The sequence below is a fragment of the Myotis myotis genome, unplaced genomic scaffold (genome assembly GCF_014108235.1).
Source record: "Myotis myotis isolate mMyoMyo1 unplaced genomic scaffold, mMyoMyo1.p scaffold_m19_p_11, whole genome shotgun sequence".
NCBI lineage: Eukaryota > Metazoa > Chordata > Mammalia > Chiroptera > Vespertilionidae > Myotis > Myotis myotis.
In genome coordinates this window covers 61,908,782-61,929,669 of record NW_023416315.1, presented here as the reverse complement: position 1 = coordinate 61,929,669, position 20,888 = coordinate 61,908,782, and the positions used below count along the sequence as shown (strand labels likewise).

General features: G+C 38.0%; 1 non-coding gene across 1 annotated transcript; it reads right to left on the bottom strand.

Moving 5' to 3' along the window:
- Positions 1 to 18,257: 18,257 nt before the first annotated feature.
- On the bottom strand, positions 18,258 to 18,362 carry LOC118666740. The gene has a single exon (XR_004971067.1). It is a non-coding gene; the product is annotated as a U6 spliceosomal RNA (small nuclear RNA).
- Positions 18,363 to 20,888: the final 2,526 nt, after the last annotated feature.

Below are 20,888 nucleotides of genomic sequence, written 5' to 3'. Positions count from 1 at the left end.
AACAACAGGAAAGAAGATGTAATGTATGATCCTGGACTGGATACTGATTTGAGCAAAATAGCTCTAAAGAACATTTTTCAAACAAATGGAGACATTTGAATATGGATTGAGTATTAGATGAAATGAAACTTACAGAAATGGCAAGATGACTGAGAAAGAAGGTTTCAAAAAGCACATTTAGTGATATGTCATTTTGGTTAAAACATTACATATAAACATAGAAAGATCCAAAGAGGCATGAATATATTATCAGGAGTGGTTCTCTTTTTTGAGATATTATTCACATACCATAAAATTCATCCTTTTAGAGTGTACAATTCAGAGGATTTTATTATAGTCACAAGGTTGTGCCACTATCATCTCTATATACTTCCATTTTCATCACCTCAAAAAGAAGCTCATATCCATCACTGGTCACTCCCTAAATCCCCCTTTCCCCACACCTGGCAAGCAATAATCTACCTTCTGTCTCTATGAATTTGCCTATTACGAATACTGCATATACATGGAGTCATACCATATGTGGCCTTTGGTGTCTAGCTTCATCCACTTAACATAATGTTTTTAAAGTTCATCCATATTGTGACATGCATCAGTGCTTCATCTCTCTTTTTTTTATTATTATTATTAGTTAAGGCATTACAAATGTGTCCCCATCCCCCCCATTAACCCCCAACCTCCCCCCCACACACAAACTCATGCTCCCATCCCCCTGTTGTCCATGTCCATTGGTTTGGCTTATATACATGTATACAAGTCCTTCGGTTGATCTCTTCCCCTTACCCCCGCCCTCCCCTACTTTCCTTCTGGGGATTGATAGCCTGATTGCTGTTTCTCAGTCTTTGGGTCTGTCCCTTTTCATCAGTCTATGTTGTTCTCTATAATCCACAAATGAGTGAGATCATGTGGTATTTATCTTTCTCTGACTGGCTTATTTCACTTAGCATAATGCTCTCCAGTTCCATCCATGCTGTTGCAAAAGGCAAGAGTTCCTTTTTTTTTTTTTTTTTTTTTTTACCACAGCATAGTATTCCATTGTGTATATGTACCACAGTTTTCTAATCCACTCATCTGCTGAAGTGCTTCATCTCTTTTTATGGCTGAATAGTATTCCATTTTTGGGTATACCACATTTTGCTTATGTATTCATCAGTTGAAGAATACTTGGGTTGCTATAGCCTTTTGGCTATTATGAACATTGGTGTGCAAGTTTTTGTGTGAACATGTTTCCAATGCTTTTTCATATATACCTAGGGACAGAATTGTTGGTCACATGGTAACTTCATGTTTATCTTTTTGAGGAACTACTGAACTGTTTTCCAAAGGGGCTGTACCATTTTACATGACCACCAGCAATGTAGGAGGGTTCTAACTTCTCCATATCTTTGCCAATGCTAGTTACTGTGCACGTTTTTTTTAAGTTGTTTTAATATATTTTTATTGATTTCAGAGAGGAAGGGAGAGGGAGAAAGAGACAGAAACATCAATGATGAGAGAGAATCATTGATCGGCTGCCTCCTACATGACCTACACAGGGGATTGAACCCACAACCCGGGCATGTGCCCTGATCTGGAATTGAACTGTGACCTCCTGGTTCATAGGTCGACGCTCAACCACTGAGCCGTGCTAGCTGGGCTGCATGGTTTAAAAAAAATTTTTTTTCAAAATTAGAGTTATTCTACTGTGTGTGAAGTGGTATCTGATTGTGGTTTTGATTGCATTTCCCTGATAGCTAATGATGTTGAGCCTCTTTTCATGTACTTATTTATTGGTTATTTGTAAATCTTCATAGAAATGTCTATTCAAATCCCTTGCCAATTTAAAAATTCGGTTATTTGTCATTTTATTGCTGATCTGTAGGAGTTATTTTATATAGTCTGGATACTAGACCCTTGTCACACATGTGATTTGCAAATACAGGATGTCCCCCCAAAATGTATACATACTTTAACAGTGGATAGCACAATTTTGAAAATGAAATGTATTTGAATAAACACTGCCTTTGTAAATGTTTATATGGATGAACTTTGAAAACATTATGTTAAGTGAATGAAGTTAGACACAAAAGGCCACATATGGTATGATTCCATGTATATGCAATATTCATAATAGGCAAAGTGTGTGTATACATTTTGGGGGTGATACCCTATATTTTCCCGCATTCTGTGGGTTTTGTCTTTTTTTTTACTTTCTTAAAAAAATGTGCTTTGAAGCACAAACGTTTTTAATTTTGATGAAGTTCAACTTTTATATTTTTTCATTTTGCAGCTTTTGCCTGTGGTGTCACATCTAAGAAAGCATGCCTAATCTAAATTCATGAAATTTATTTCTATACTTTCTTCTAAGCGTTTTAGTTCATACAGTTAGGCCTTTGATCCATTTTGTATATGGTATGTGATATGTATGTGAGTAGGTATTATGTATATAGTATGAGTAAGGACCCAATTTCATTATTTTGCAGGTGGGTAACCAGTTGCCCCAGAAACATTTGTTGAAAGGACTAATTTTTCTCCACTGAATTGCCTTGGCACCCTTCTCAAAAATCAGTTGATCACAATAGATTGTTCTGTACTCTCAATTCTATTCTATTCATCTATATGTATTTCCTTTTGGCAGAATCGCACAGTCTTGAAAATAGTAGCTTGGTAGTAAGTTTTGAAATTAGGAAGTGTGAGACCTCCAACTTTGTTCTCCTTTTCCAAATTGGTTCTTCTGAGCTCCTTGCATTTCTATTCGAATTTTAGGATCACTTTGTCAATTTGTGCAAAATATGGTATTTTGGGATTTTGATAGGGATTGCGCTGAATCTGTAGATCAATTTGGGGTGTGTTGCCATCTTAACAACAATAAATCTTCCAACCCATTAACACAAGATGTCCCTCTATTTACTTAAGTCTTCTTTAATTTGTTTCAACAATGTTTTTAAAGTTTTCACTGTACAGGTCTTGCACTTCTTTTGTTAAATTCATTCTTAAGTATTTTTTGATGCTATCTACGTATATAAAAACCCTGGGTGTATCATCACAGCCAGAACCGCGACCAACTGGGAGGAAGTCAGTCCTGCAGGGGTCGTCTTGGAAACGGCTGCGCCCTCCCCCAGCTGTTTCCTGGAGGGTGAGGTTTCAGGCAGGAACCCGCCCACGAAGCGGAGCGTGGAAGTGAAATGATTTGTAATGGATCTATTATTGAAGCTACCTTTGGAAATACTATATCTATAGATCAGTGGTTCTCAACCTTGGCTTCACATTAGAATCACCTGGGAATCTTTTTAAAACCCTGATTTTGGGCCTCATCCTCCAGAAATTCTGTTTCTTTGTTACTAATGTTGTGGTCCCACCCCATAACAAAGAAACAATTTCTGGAGGATGAGGCCCAGGAATCAGGATTTTTAAAAGATTCCCAGGTGATTCTAATGTGCAGCCAAGGTTGAGAACCACTGCTATAGATAATATTAAAAATATATCTAAACGTGCAATTCTTTGTCCAAAAAATGAGCATGTTCAAAAATTAAATGAAGAAAATTTGGATATACTCGATGGAGATTTTCACACATATTTGAGTGATGATTCCATTGATTCCACAGATGATGCTGAAAAGGAAAATTTTCCCATCAAATTTCTTAATAGTATTACTCCTTCGGGAATGCCATGTCATAAATTAAAATTGAAAGTGGGTGCAATCATCATGCTATTGAGAAATCTCAATAGTAAGTGGGGTCTTTGTAATGGTACCAGATTTATTATCAAAAGATTACGACCTAACATTATCAAAGTTGAAGTATTAACAGGATCTGCAGAGGGAGAGGTTGTTCTGATTCCAAGAATTAATTTGTCCCCATCTGACACTGGCCTCCCATTTAAATTGATTCGATGACAGTTTCCCGTGATGCCAGCATTTGTGATGACTATTAATAAATCACAAGGACAAACTCTAGACAAAGTAGGCATATTCCTTCCTGAACCCATTTTCACACATGGTCAGTTATATGTTGCTTTCTCTCGAGTTTGAAGAGCATGTGACGTTACAGTTAAAGTTCTAAATACTTCATCACAAGGGAAATTAGTCAAGCATTCTGAAAGTGTTTTCATTCTTAAAGTGGTGTCCAGGGAGATATTAGAATAAGTTTAATTAATTTATTAGTCATTGTTTGCATCACTGTTGTTTTTATATCATGTTTCTGTTGTTTTCATATCATGTTTTTGTTGTTTTCATATCATGTTTTTGTCATTTTTATATCATGCCTCTGTTGTTGTTATATCCTTTTGTTACTGTTTATTTATTAATAAATTTATATATTATTTTCATATATGTTTTACTAATTTCCTTTCATTTCTCACACTTCTATTATAGAGAAAGGGCAAATAGCAATATTAAAATATCTCTGCTAATTAATTCCCTTTTTTTAAAAAAATATATTTTATTGATTTTTTCAGAGAGGAAGGGAGAGGGATAGAGAGTTAGAAACATCGATGAGAGAGAAACATCGATCAGCTGCATCCTGCACACTCCCCACTGGGGATGTGCCCACAACCAAGGTACATGCCCTTGACTGGAATCCAACCTGGGACCCTTGAGTCCGCAGGCTGATGCTCTATCCACTGAGCCAAACCGGTTAGGGCAATTAATTCCCTTTTAATGTGCATGAATTTCAGGCACCGGGCTACTAGTTATAAATAAAATTGTTTCCTTAATTTTATTTTTGAATTGTTCATCACTAGTATATTTTCCCTATTGTTTTCCTATTTTCTATCTCATTTATTTCAGCTCTAATCTTTACTGTTTCTGTCTTTGTGTTTGCTTTGGGTCAGATTGCTCTTCTTTTCTAGTTTCTTAGCATGTAGGGTTATATTATTTACATGAAACTTTTTTTCTTTTTAAATATACCTATTTAAAGCTGTACCTTTGCATATGAGCACTGCTTTTGAGGCATCTCATAAGGTTCAGTATGTTGTGTTTTCATTCATCTCAAGGTATTTTTGAATTTCCCTTGGGACAGTTTTTTTGACCTGGTAGATATTTAGGAGTAAATTGTTTAATTTCCATAAATTTGTGAATTGCCCAAATTTTCTTCCATTGGTGATTTATAATATCAGTCCATTTTGGTTAGAGAACATATTTTGTATGATTTCAATCCTTTTAAATTTATTGACTTATTTTATGGCCTAATGTATATTTATTATGGAAAATGTTCCATGTACATTTGAGAAGGATGTGTAACATGATGTTGGGTGGAGTGTTCTATACATGTCTGCTAGATCTAGTTGGTTAATAGTGTTGTCTTCTCTTTCCTTGCTGATCTGTTTGGTTGTTTTACCCATTATGGAAAGTGGGCTATGGAAGTTTCCAGCTATTGTTGAATTGTTAATGGCCCCTCAGGTCTCTGAGATTCGTTTCATTTTTCTTTTTTTTTTCTTTCTATTCTCCAACTGAGTAAGCTCAAACTGTGTGCTGATTATGCACACAGCCCTGGCCATGAGCACAATTTTCAAGTTTGCAAATTCTTTCCACCCTGGCCCAGTAACTCAATTGGTTAGAGCATCTTCCCCATAGGTCATGGCTGTGGGTTTGATCTCCTGTCAGGGCACATACAAGAAGCAACCAATGAATGCATACACAAGTGGAACAACAAATCAATGTTTCTCTGTCTCTCTCTCTCTTTCTCTCCCCTCACCCGTTCCTCTCTCTCTCTAAAAAATCAGTAATAAAAATTTAAAAAAAATTTTTTTGCCTGCTCAAATTTATTTTAGAGCCCCTCTCATGAATTTTAAATTTTCATTACAGTACTTTTCAACTACAGAATTCTTGTTTAGTTCCTTTAAAAAAATATAATGTCTACCTCTTTATGAATATTTTCTATTTGACGAGACATTGTTCTCATACTTTCCTATAGTTTTTTTTAAGACATGGTTTTCTTTTAATCCTTGAGCATATTTATAATAGGGAATTTATATCTTTGTCCTTGTAGTGCAACATCTTGGCTTCCTAGAGAGTTTCTATTGATTACTCCCCTCCCCTCCCCATATTGACCATATACCTTATTTCTTTTCATGTGTTACAATATGTTTTGCTGAAAACGGAATATTTTAATAATATAATATTGTAATCTAGAATTCAGATTGGCCATCTGGAATATAACCTATAAGTCAGATTCTCTCTCCTCCCCAGGGTTTGCCATTACTATTGCTGTTTGTTTAGTGACTTTTCTGAACAAATGCTGTAAAGTCTGAACTCTGTTTATGTGACCATTGAAGTCTCTGTTCTGATAGCTTAGTGGTCAGCTAATAATAGGACAGAGATTTCCTTAAATGCTCGGAACCAATCAGTCTCCCAGTGTTTGCAGAGCAGTTCAGTATGTACGTTGGGGCACAACTTCCACACTCGGCCACGTGGTTGAAAATTCCTCTATAACCTTCATTTCCTGCTTGTGCAGAGGCTCAAGGGGTGAAGTGAGCTCTTGAGGTTTTGCTGATTATGCACACAGCCCTGGCCATGAGCACAGCCCCACATACGCAGGGGCCTCCTAGATTCCCAGGAATATGCAGTTCTTCTTAAAGCCCCTATGGACATTTTATTCCCAATTTTTTAAAAAGTTTTTTAATAAGCCTATTCCTATTATTTGCCCCAACTATTATCCAATGACTCAGACAGCTGTGAGGTTAAACAATTACCTCTAATTGTTTTATTAACTCATTATTATTATTATTATTCCTCACCTGAGGATACATCCCTTCTATTGATTCTAGGGGGGGGCGGGGGTGGAGAGAGAGAGAGAGAGAGAAATTGATGTGAGAGAGAAACATCTATTGGCTGCCTCCCACACATGCCCCAACCAGGGATCAAACCTGCAACCCAGGTATAATATGCCTTGACAGGGAATTGAACCCACAATCCTTCAGTGCACGGGACATTGCTCCAACCAACTGAGCCACACCAGCCAGGGCACCTCTAATTGTTTTAGACAAATGTTCTGGGGAAAAGGTGTTTGCATGGGAAGAATCCTGAGTCAGTCAAATAAAGCCAGCCTTGCGAATGGGCTCTACCGGGACCCACCAGATAGGACAAATACTGACAATTCTTTGTAAATACGGCTTTGCAGGAGCTCCAATTCCATTCTGTCCTCCCTGCAGCACCCACTTTCCACTTTCAAACGTACCCCAGTTTGGCTGACAGATTCGATGGCCCTAATTACTGGCAGCAGCAGGAGGCGAGGGAGCCGGCACAGGACCCAGGGCCTGCGATGAGAGCAGATAACCTGGGCAGCCAGTCTGGGACCAAACCTGGACCTGGGAATAAATGGCTGAAGGGCCTGAGCATGGCTCCTAGCTACGGCATGGAGGTTTCCACCGCAGTTTCTCAGCTACTTCTTACCCACCATCTTGGGTGAATTCTTGGTGCCAGGCCGCTGGCTTGCACTATAATTGTGGGCTGTTGGTTTTCAAGGCTACCAGGAGCTAGAAATAGGTACTTGGGGAATAGGGCAATTTAAATTTCCCCAAAACATATAGTTTTACTAAGATTCAGATTTTTTTAAAAAAAGATCTTTAGATCTTTGTTCACTTTCCAGAATTCTGGTAAACTTGATTCTGATATTTGCTTCTTTTTTTTCCATTGCTGTTATGGATGAGCGTATTTGGAAGTTCTAAGTCCACTATTTTTGCTAATATCACTTAGCGTGATAATCTCTTGGTGAGGGCCATGTAGGGTATTATTTTGGATTTTGGGTTTGTCTACATTTTCTAATTTTCACAATGCAGACGTGATGTGTCTGCAATAAGTGCTCATTTACAGTCAGAAAAAGAATAAAATCTAAAACTAAAGGCCATGAAATTTTAGTTTGCCATCTCAGTGAATTTGACTGTTCAGATGAGGGACTTTTAGTTAGGAACTTTATATTCTTTTAACTTTCCCTTATTGGTTTTTTTCAGTTATCATTGTCAATTTGTCTCTGCTGACTAGAAATAAAGGCTTTAAAATGAAAAGCCTGTCTGCATTTTTGTGGGAAGGCGGGGGCAAAGAGAATGGTGTGGAGGCGGTGACTCTCTAGTTGGTTTGGAAAGAGAGAACCGAGAACTCCTTGGAAGGGAGGGGTCATTGTGACAGTGGCCGTAAGTCAGGGGTGGGCAACCCCTGGCACGCGTGCCAAACATGGCACGCCAGTAACTTTTGCTGGCACATGAAACCCTCTCTTATAATCTTCCATTTACAATTTTTTTCTTAATATCGACTTTTTTATTTTTCAGATAAATTCAGTGTAGGTGCATCTTAGATAAATAAATAATTTTACATAACAAGTTATCTTAAAGACCACAGACATGGATTGACGAGAGAGGCGAAGAGCAATTTCAATAGTGTTGAAAATGAACTATTGAGGACTTGGAATGCCATTCCAGAAAATTTTTTCTGTTTAAAAAACTTTGCAACAGGATTACTCTCCATGTTTTCATCCACATACACTTGTGAATCTTTGTTCTCACTGATGAATTTTGTTAAGTCTCGTAATAGGAGTAGCCTGACGGATGAAAGTAGTAGCTCGTGCATATCTCTGAAGGTCACGAAATATAAACCTGATGTAAAATCTCTGTCATCAGTGACACGGCAGCAAAAGTCCCACTGATAATATCAAACGGAGTCATAAATTTTTCTGTTGGACTATCAGTGTACATGTATACATTAAAAAATAAATGTATTTTTCATCATCATATACTGTTTTTGTCGCTCAAATGAATTTTATTATTTCTTCAAGGTTCTTCACATACGGTACACCTTAAGAGATATCAAGTATAACATGTTCTCAAAAAATTAGGGTTGGCACGCAGAAGAATTTTGAGTCAGAGATTTTGCTGGTTTTGGCACGCACTCACAAAAAGGTTGCCCACCCCTGCCATAAGTCCTGGTTTTCCTGGGATGACCCCAGTTTATACCTGTCTCACAGTGTAATAATGAACAGCACCCGCTTCCCACTTTCAAACGTACCCCAGTTTGGCTGACAGATTCGATGGCCCTAATTACTGGCAGCAGCAGGAGGCGAGGGAGCCGGCACAGGACCCAGGGCCTGCGATGAGAGCAGAAAACCTGGGGCACCAGTCTGGGACCAAACCTGGACCTGGGAATAAATGGCTGAAGGGCCTGAGCATGGCTCCTAGCTACGGCATGGAGGTTTCCACCGCAGTCTCTCAGCTACTTCTTACCCACCATCTTGGGTGAATTCTTGGTGCCAGCTGACTCCTCCTGAGTTACCACGAGGCAATCACTAAATCCTTCTCCCACCTGCTTTGGCCAGCCAGGGAATTGCTAGCCAGGCTCGCGCAGACATTCCCCACTTCTCCCTGGTGAGAGCAGCCTCATGGTCGTCCTCTCTCGGGCTCCTTGGGCCCAAGGTATGCCTTGGGATTGGTGGTGCTGAGGAAACTGTATAAAATGTTCTCTCTGGTGCCTGTGGCTTGGCCGAAGCTTCTCGGAACTTGCAGAGGAGACTCACCTTGGCTGCCTGGACTGAGGTAAGTGCCCAGGTTTGGAAGCACAGGGGCTGTCTTGCTGCCTAGGGATTAAGTGAGAGCCGGTTCCTGGAACTCAGCGTGGCTGTTAAATGTGAAATTTGGCTGCGGTGGAGTCTCCTGTGGATGCCTCTGGGTTGAGGGCTGACGGCACCTTTCATAGCTTCTTGAAGTTTTTGGAGGATAGGAGCACCAGACAGGAATTCTTGCCTAGGACAGATATCTGGATGCTGCCCGCTGAGAACATAAAATGCAACAAATCCCAGAATCCAGTTTGATTGCCACTGCCAGGTAAACTCTTTCCACGAAAGAAATCCTTCAACCTAGAAATCAGAAATCAAGGGTGATGTCTGAGCCTCACCGGCAATCAGGCAGGCATTGGCCTGTGGTGTTGACGATGCTAAGTTTTTTTCAAATCAGAGTTGGTGATTAGGTGTGGGGCATGTTGGCAGGTGCACAGTATTAGCCAAGATTGGATAAGATTCAGCTGGGGGAAGAAGTGCTTAAAAGATATTATTACAGAACCTACAAAATTGTCTGCCTAATTTATATATTTTTTACTCAGTTTTATTGAGTTGTCATTTACATGCAATAAAATGCACCTATTTTAAGCATACAAGTCAGTGAATTTTAACAATGCATATATTCATGTAACCACACCTGCAATCAATTCCATTACCCTTAAAAGTTCCCCCATGCCTCAATCCAGAGAATACGCCTTACTCTTGTCTTAGGCCACCACCGATCTACTTTCTTCCACTGTGATTAGACTAGCATTTTGTAGAATTTCATTAAATGGAATCATATGGCATGGTTCTTTTGTCCATCATACTGTTTTTTGAGATATTTTTTTTTAATATATTGCTGTAGGTATCAGTTCCTTTTTACTGTTGAGTGTGGATATGCTACAGTTTGTGTATTTGTTTACCTGTTATTTGACATTTGGGTTGTTTTCAGATTTTAGCTATTATGCATAAAGCTGCTAAGACTATTCATATAGAAGCTCTTGTGTGAGCATATGTTTTTATTTTTCTTGGGTAAATAGGTGTAGAATTGTTGGGTGGATAGTAAGTGTGTGTTTATAAGGCACTGCCAAACTGTTTTCTAAAGTGGTCGCACCATTTTACATTTCCACCCACAGTATGTGAGTTCAAATTTCTCCACATCTCCTCTGGCACTTAGAATTATCACTTTTTAAAGTTATAATATTCTAGTCAGTGTGTAGTGGTAAATTATTATAGTTTTAATTTGCAATGCCTTGATGGCTACTTACATTGTATATCTTTTTATGTGCTTATCAGCTAATTATAAATCTTTTGTGAAAAATGCTTTAAATCCTTTGTCCATTTTATATTGGGTAATTTGTTTTCTTATTAATTGTTTGTAAGATTATATATATATATATATATATACACACACACTCACACATATATATGTATATATTCTGGATACAAGTCCTTTGATATATGTGTTGTGAATACTTGCTTTTCTAGGGTATCAGTGATTATTAATTGTATTTTTCAAGAATTTTCTACATTTCATCTAGGTTGTCAAATATATTGGCATAAATTTATTCAAAATATTATTTTATTATCCTTTTAATGTCGTAGGATCTGTGGCGATCACACCTGTCATTTCTGATATTGGTTATTTATGTTCTTTATTTCTGAATCAGTCAAGCTAAGGGTTTGTCAGTTTTGTTAAAACTTTCAAAGAAGTTACTTTGCTAATTTTCCCATCATCTATCTCTTTTGTTAATTTCTGCTCTTATGTTCATTATTTCTTTCCTTTTATGGATCATGGACTTACTTTGCTCTCTTATTCCAGTTTTTTTGAGATGGAAACTTAGGTCATTGATTTTAGATCTTTCTCTTTTCGAAGGTAAAAGTTTCTCTATAAGCACTGAGTTAGCTTCATCCCAGAGATTTTAATGTGCTGTGTTTTCATTGTCACTCAGTTCACAATACCTACAATTTCTCTTGTGATTTCATCTTTGACCCATAAGTTATTTATAAGTGTGCTGTTTAATTTCCTTTGATTTGGGGTTATGATAGACATATAAAATTACTTTATAAAACTCCCACTGACATTTGATTTGGTGTGAGACAACTCTAAGCCTCTTGTCTGCCTGTGTTTGCTGCCTCCTGCAACATCCTGACAAAGCTTACCCACCTGTAGGCCCCACAAGCACATGTGCCCTCTTGCTGTCCCTGAAGTTTCATGCTGGGTGGATTCTCTTTCAAATTTTATACTGGCAGGGCTTCCCTTTCATAAAACGTTGCACACTTACTGTTCACTTTTTCTATTTTGGACTTTCCCCAGAATAAGCAATCCTCCCCACCACTCACCTTGGAACTTTCACTTTTATGTGAGTAATTAATTCTTCTTTGATCATATCAAAGGATTACAGTCACACTGACATTCAAACATAAAGTTGGAGTGTCTCCATGTCATGGCAGAGTTGCTATTGCAGTTTTCTTGAGTTGTACTTAGATGCCTTTGCACTCAAAATATACTCTGTATGATTTCCATCCTTTTACACTTGTTGAAACTTGTTCTTGTTGAAACACACACACACACACACACACACACACACATACACACACATACACACATGCTAGAGACCTGATGCATGAAATTTGTGCAAGGGGCTTGGCCCTAGCAGCCACGGCAGCTTGCCTCAGACCTCACAGCCCCGGAAGGATGCCCGGAAGGTTGTTTGGCTGTCTGGTCGAATTAGCATATTATATACATATAATAGTTTTATTGATTTTTAGAAGGAGAGGAAAGGAGAAATAGAAACATTAATGTGAGAGCAGAACATCAAATGGCTGCCTCCTGCCCTGGAATTGAACCTGCAACCTTTAGGTGCTGGAATCAAACCAGCCACATCCTGGTGCACAGAACGATGCTCAACCAACTGAGCCACCACCAGCCAGGCCCAACATATAGTTTATAGTGGTGATTGTATCACGTGGACTTGAAAAGAAAGGCTATTCTAAAATCACGGGGAGTAGTGCTCCACAAATGTTAATGAAGTCAATTTGGTTAATAGTGTTGTTCAAATCTTCTCTATCTGAACTAATTTTCTATCTGTGCTATCAATTACTGAGAAAGAAAGACTGAAATTTCCAGTGATAACTACGAAATTTGTATATAATTCTTCTTTTAGTTCCATTCGTTTTTGCCTCGTATATCTTGACGCTTCATTATTAGATGTGAACACATTTAGTTTTTGCTATGTCTAGATGAATTGACTGTTTGATCATTATGTAATCTCCTTATGGCAGGAAGAATTCCAAGACAACCCACAAAATTCCCTTCCCCTCTTGTATACATTACCTGGATAATCTCTAGGACGATTAATACGATGGATTTTACTCCCAGGATTAGGTTACGCTGTATTGGCACTATTAACCTTACACTGGGGGCATTATCTGGGTCAGCCTGACCTAATCACATGAAAACGGAGTTTTCTACAGCTGGTCACGGAAGGGGAGTCACAAATTTGAAGCATGAGGGTTCAGTGTGCTGACAGCCAGCAAAGAAAGGGGGAACTCAATGATTCAATCACAAGGGATTGAATTCTTCCAACAAGAGTGGGCTTGAAAGCAGGTTATTTTCCCAGAGCTTCGAGATGGAAACCCAACCTGACTGATTTCAGTCTTGTGCTACCCAGTCACGCCACGCCACGCCAGACTCCTCATGCATGGAATTCGAACCGGTCCATGGTGCTGCTTTAAGCTGTCAGGCTTGTGGTAATTTGCTATGCAGCTATAGAAAACTGATACAGTACTTCTTTTTCGCTGCCAATATTCCTTATTCTGAAGTCTACTTCCTCTTACATTGTCCAGTCACTCCAGATTCCTTATGATTAGGGTTTGCATGTTATGTCTCTTTCCATATTCTTATTTTAGTCTGCTTCTTTATATAGCAAGCGTGTTTCTTGTAGTCAATGTATAGTTGGGCGTTATTTTGTAATTCACGCTGACAATCTCTGCCTTGTAATTGGGTGTTTTTATTTAATTACATACTAGTATATGGTCTGGCTTATGGCTACCATCTTGCAATGCCTTTTCTATTTGTTTCATCTGATTTTTGTTCTTTTTTCCCTCCTTTTCCGCTGTCTTTTGCTTTAATTGTGTATTTTTTTAGCATTTTATTTTATTTCCTTTGTTGCATTGCTAGGTATGGCTCTTTGTTTTATTTTTCTTTGGTTTTCCTGTGTCTTATATTATCTATCTTTAAGCTATTACATTGCACCTTCAAATAATATTGTATTTAATATTAAGTTTGCAACTGTATACTTCTATAGAAGCTGTCGGTCATTTGTGTTCTTGTTGTCATAATTTTATGCTCTCTCTATATAAATATCACCATACATTCTTAATATTTTAATTTAACAAGTCAATTATACTTTAAAGAAATGATAAAAGTGAGAAAATTTATTTATGTTAACCATGTACTTGCCATTTCTGATGCCTGTGTGTGTGTGTGTGTGTATGTGTGTATCTGAGGATCGTTCAAGAAGGAATAATTTTCCTTCAGGTAACATTTTTCTTCAGAGTGAAACATTTCATGAACATTTCTTACAGTTCAGTAATGCCTGAGGCACATTATTTCAGCTTTGTGTTTGTCCGAAAATGACTCTATTTTACCTTCATTTAAAACAATAACCTTTTTAGTTTGGAATAAGTTTCGATTTACAGAATAGTTACAAAAATAACGGAGAATTCGCCTAAGTCTCTTAGCATTTCCTCTATTATTGTACATTTGTCAAAACTAAGAAGCAACATTGGTTTGTTTTCACTAACTCAACTCCAGAACTTTCCATCAATGTCCTCCTTCTATTCTAGGACCCTCTTCAGGGCACCACGCTGCAACTGGCAACCATGCGTCCTTCGTCTCCTCTGGCTAGTGACAGTTTCTCAGTCTTTCCTTTGTTTTCCATGACCTCGGCAATTTTGACGAGTACTGGTCAGATATTTTATACACTGGTCTTCAATTTGTTTTTTTTCTGATGTTTTTCTCATAGTCCTGGGTTTTTGGAAGGAAGGCCACAGAGGTGAGGTACCCGTCTCACCACATCCTATTAATAGGTTCGTGATACGCACATAGTATCACTGGTGATGCTGCCTTGGTCATTTGGCTCAGGTGGTGTCTGCGGGAATTCTCCGCGGTAAAGGTAATCTCTCTCCCTTTCCGTACTTTATACTTCGGAAAGTAGACTACGTCAAGGGAGGGAGGAATTAAATCTCGCCTGGTGGAGTGAAGAGTATCTGTGTCTCTCTATATTATTAGGAATTCTTATCTAGAGAAGATTCATTTCTTCACTTTAATTTCACTCATTAAGAATTCCATGAATCATTTATTTATATAAGTGAACTCATGTATATTTACTTTGTATTTTGGGTTATAATCCAGCACTGGTACTTATTTTGTTGCTCGAATTGCAAAATCTTTCAGGATGGTTCCTATGACCCATGACATGTGCCATTGCTTTGTTTTTGAGCACTTTCTTTCTTTCTGGTACTACAAGATGCTTCTTCCTTGTATTTTCCTCCCCACAGTCTAAGAATCAGCCTTTTCTCCAAGATGCCAGTTTCATTTAAATTTAATTTAATTTAAAAATGGGTTATAGAAATGGAAATGTGGGCACTGAGTTTGTTCATTACTATTGGGTGTCACTGCTTTTAGGCCCTCCCAGCAGACAGAGCTAGGTATTATATGTATGTATACTAACTCATACATACATCTATAATTGTTTCTGCATCGACACATACATATATATCTCAGAGACATGAGTTCATATATATAACACATACACAAGTTCATACTGATGCCTTGAACTCCAAACCAGTACCACAAGGGTCATTGTAGCATTCCTTTTTTTTCTGTCACTTCCCTCTCCAGCAATGAGAAACCAGGCTACCATCATCCATCATCCACTTACTTAATTATTCATCCCCTATATCCGTGTAAAAGAATTGTGAACCTGGACTCCAATAAGAAACAAATTTACAGTGCAATACAGTTTTTTTGTATGGTTTCTTTTATCCTTATCCTTAAAACTTCCAGTCAAATGCAGTTTTCAAAGTTACGTAGGTCAGCTTCTTTCTCCACACACACTTACGTGTGGCTATGTCACATATTTGCAATACTGTTAGATTTATTCGTCACACTCCATCCTGGGATTTCTCCAAGATTCTGGCTAATCTACAGCTGACATGATTGCTGTAGTGTGAGAGTAATAGTAAGTCCTGAAATATGGTAATGTGTTCTTTTTCAAAAATTGTTTGGCTGTTCTAATTCCTTTGCCTTTCCATATGAATTTTGGAATAAACTTATAAAAATATACAAAAAAATTGGCTGGGGTTTTGATTGGGACTGCATTGACTCTATAAACCATATTTGGTAGATTTAATGCCTTAACAATAGTGAGTCTTCCAGTCCATGAATATGCTATATCTTTCCATTTACTGAGAGCTGCTTTAATTTCTTTTATCAATGTTTTTTCAGTTTTCCACATATAGACGTTGTATATGTTTTGTTAGATTTATATATAAGTCCCTTGTGAAGTGTACTATTGTGAATGCTATTGTTTTGTTTTGTGTTAATTTTGGTTTTCAATTGTCCATTGCTTGTTTATAGGAACATAATTAACTTCTGTATGTTAATCTTGTGTCTTACTAAATTCACTTTTTAGTTCTAGGAGACTTTTCTTTGTAGATTTTGTGGGATTTTTCTACATGTTGCCTATGACTAAAGATAGTTTATTTATTTCTTTTTACCATATATGCTTTTAAATTTCTTTTTCTTACTTTATAGTACTAGCTAGGAGTTCAAGTACAGTGTTGAATAGGAGCGATAAAGAGGACATCTTGCCTGGCCCAGATCTTAGAAAGTGTTCAATCTCTCACCATTAAGTATAACATTAGCTGTAGTTTAAAGAACTTTCCTTCTATTCCTAGTTTCATGAGAGGGTTTTTTTTTTTTTTTTAAATCATGAATTGATACTGAATTTTGTCAAAAGCTTTTTCTGTATCTACTGGTATTGTCATGATTTTTCTCATTTAACCAATGAATTATATGATCAATTTTTCTTCCCAACTTTATTGAGATATTATTGACACATTTAAATTTAAGTGTACAGTATGATGATTAGAAATATGTATATATTGCAAGATGATTACCACAATAAGGTTAGTTAGTGTCTTCATCCCTTCACAAAATTATAATTGTGTGATGATAACATCTAAGGCCTGCTTACTTAAAAACTTTCAAATATAAAATACAGTATTGATAATTATAGTGACCATTATATTGATTGACTATTGAATATTGGTCTAGGCTTGCATCCCTAATATGAACCCCGTGTAGTCATATGTATTTTTATTTTTATATAATGTTGGCTTCAATTTGTTAATATTTTAAAAAGGATTTTTTTACTATTGGATGTCACTGCTTTTAGGCCCTCCCAGCAGACAGAGCTAGGTATTATATGTATGTATACTAACTCATACATACATCTATAATTGTTTCTGCATCTACATATACATATATATCTCAGAGACATGAGTTCATATATATAACACATACACAAGTTCATACGGATGCCTTGAACTCCAAACCAGTACCACAAGGGTCATCATAGCATTCCTTTTTTCCTAATTCATGGGAGATATTAGTCTACAGTTGTTTTTTAAATATATTTTTTGTTGATTTCAGAGAGAGGAAGGGAGAGGGAAAGGGAGATAGAAACATCAGTGATGAGAGAGAATCATTGATTGGCTGCCTCCTGCATGCCCCACACTGGGGACTGAGCCTGAAACTCAGGCATATGCCCTGACCGGGAATCGAACACTGACCTCCTGGTTCATAGCTTGATGCTCAACCACTGAGCCACACTGGCTGGGCCAGAGTTTTCTTTTCTTTTCTTAAATGTCTTTGTCTGATTTTTGTATTTAGGGATGCTTGGTCTCACAAAGTAAGTTGGGAAGTGTTCCTTCCTTTTATATTTTGGGTAAGAGAATGTAAGGAGTTAGTGTTATTTCTCCCTTAAATATTTAATAGAATTAACAGAGAAACCACCTTGCCATGAAGGTTTTTTTTGGGGGGGTGGGGTGCGGATGGGGAAAGGGTTTAACCACAAATTTAATTCCTTTAATAGATACAAGGCTATCCAAAATATTTTTATCTCTTCCTTCTGTAGTGAGTTTTGATAATTTGTATTTTTCATGGAATTGGTCTTTTTATCAAAGCTTTTGAATGTTGAGGCATTTTTTTTGTTATTGTTAATCATCACCTGAGGATATTTTTCCATTGATTTTTTAGAGTGGAAGGGAGGGGGAAAGAGAGAGAGAAAAACATCGATGTGAGAGAGACACATAGATTGGTTGCCTCCCGAAGGAGCCTGCAACCTTGACTGGAATCAAACTCAGGGCCCTTCAGTTCATGGGCCAATGCTCTATCCCCTGAGCCAAACCAGGTAGGGCTAGAGGTTTATTGTGTTTTGGTTTTTTTTATTATGGAACACTTCAGCCGAACCGGTTTGGCTCAGTGGATAGAGCGTAGGCCTGCGGCCTCAAGGGTCCCAGGTTCAATTCCGGTCAAGGGCATGTATCTTGGTTGCGGGCCCGTCCCCACTGGGGGGCATGCAGGAGGCAGCTGGTCCATCTCGCTCATCGATGTTTCTAACTCTCTATCCCTCTCCCTTGCTCTCTGTAAAAAAAAAAAAAAAAATCAATAAAATATATTTTTAAAAAAATATGGAACACTTCACGAATTTGTGTCATCCTTGTGCAGGGGCCATGCTAATCATCTCTCTATCGTTCCAATTTTAGTATATGTGCTGCCGAAGTGAGCACTAGAGTTGTTTTTAACATTGCTTCATTATTCTTTATATTGGTGAGGGTCTGTTTTGTATTCCTAGTATCGGTCATTTTCATCTTCTTCCTTTTTCCTTGGTTGACCATGCTCCTCTCTGGCTCTTAGGGGCAGAGGACTCACAAAGCACCTAGAAATCACGGTCTGCAGAACTCTCACACTGGGTTAAGAACACCTGTAGATTTTTGACTCCCAGGGAAGGATTGAATTTCTTGGTATCAGGAAAGCTCGCTCTGTGGATCCTGCCGGGACCCCTGTACAGTGAAGGATGATACATTTATATTCAAGCACGATTCCTTGATAACCTGAGTTACTTCAGTTTCACTAAGTGAGCACCTGAGACATGGCTCTGCAACCCTTTTGTGATAAGGTCCTAGAAACTGCTTAAGAGCTCATTCTTGGAGACAGTTAAAAGCCGGTTCTCTGGGAACATTTATAAAATACAAAATAAATAACTCTGTGGCCGCACTGATCCTGAAAAAAAGAAAAGACACAAGTTATCCATATCAAGAATAAATGAGGGGATATCACTATAGTTCCAACAGGCATTAAAAGGATAAGAAGATTTGTGAAAAAATGTATACCGATAGATTTGACAATGATACAAACTACCAAAGCTTTCTCAGAAAGAAAGAGGCAACCTAAATAATCCTGTATCTATGAAAGAAGTTGAATTTGTAAAAACCTCCCTTCCCCAAGAAACTTACTAACCAACAAAAACCCCTCCAGGCCAAGATAGCTTTAGTTAAAAATTCTACCAACAGTTTAAGGGAGAAAAGTACCAATTCTATACAAAAATTTCCAGAAAACAGAGGAAGAAACATTTCTCAACTCATCTTATTAGGCCAGGCTTACCTTAATACCAGGACTGGACAAAGGCATTGTAAGAAAAGCAAACTAGATGCTAATATCTTTCATGAACACAGTCACAAAAATTCTTAATAATTTAAGCAAATTAAACCCAAATCAAATAATATATCATCAGCATTTACTTGAGAAACATAGCCATACAAAGCCTTGCACATGAATGTTCATAATAGCTTAATTTATCATATTCCCAAATGGAAACAACCCAAATGACCATCTACAGATGACTAGATAAATGAATAAATGAATTGATCATTGATGGCTATATCATTGATTCCACATAATGGAATACTGTTTAACAATTAAAGAACAAAACGAAGTGTCGATGTACATAGCAGCTTGGATGGATCTCAAAATCCTTATGTTGAGTGAAAGAAGTCATCCAAAAGGGAGTATACATGCTGCACAGTTCCATGTACGTGAAATTCTAGAACAGTCTAACAAATTGACAAAAATCAGATCAGTGATTGCTTGGGATGGCAATGGCCGAGAGGAGGTCGGGAAGGGAAAGAGAAATGGATTACAAAGGGGCAGAGGAAATGTTGGGGGTAATGAAATATTGATAATCCTTACCTTGCTTATGGTGATGATTTCAGGGGTGTGTACCTATGTCAAAATGTATGCAATGATATGCTTTAAATGTTTGTGGCTTATGGTACACCACTTATATTTCAATACAGCTGTTAAAAACTAAGCAAAGAAAAAAAATAGGAGAGAGGCCAGAGGAAAGCTTTGAAATGGACTTGGTCTCTGGCCGTCGTCCACCTCTGGCTTACCCACTTGCCTAGTCCTCATTCTTGGATTTCCTAGTGGCTTGATCCTCCCTCATTTGGACTCTATATCTTATCTTTTATTTCTTATTGCCGCACCAGCAGCTTATGGAGTTAGAACTTGGAGAGGGTACTAGGTCTTATGATTCTTTCCTTAAGTCGCTGTTATTTCCTTGTTTGCCATCTGTCTTTCCCAAAACTAAGACGCTTTCCAGAGCAACAGCTTCTGTTCCCTCTGTGCCCTTTGTACAGCGGAGTCGCTGCCTCTCAGGCTCGGCCCTTCCCTTGCCTCTCTGTAAGACCGGAAGTTTAGTCCTAGCCGGCACTCAGTGGTTAGTGCACACCGAAGGGTCTCGAGTTTGATTCCTGGTCAGGGGCACATACCTGGGTTAAATCGCCAGCCCTGGTTGGAGCACATGTGGGAGGCAACCAATCAATGTATCTTTTCACGTCAGTGATATTCTCTCCTCTCTCTCTCTCTCTCTCTCTCTCTCTCTCTCTCTCTCTCTCTCTCTCTCTCTCGTCTCTCTCTCTCTCCAAACACACAAGTCCCTTCCACTCTCTTAAAAAAAAAATCAATGGAAAAAATATCCTTGGGTAAGAATTAACAAAACAAAACACAGAATTTTAATGGTAGCAAGAATCGGGAGCCTGCTTATTTTTTCAGTGCCCTTGAGTTTTCAGCTTCAAAGCTCCATCCTTGGATTACAAAAACATGAAAATAGTCTTACCTCTGAAGATGGCCTGGGCCCCCATCCCTTTTGAGAGGTACCAGAAGACGTCTTATCTTTCATATTCAATTTTCTTTCTTTTTTCCAGGAATAATTTTCACCAATTCGACAGCCTTCAGCTGCTTCATCTTGAGAGCAG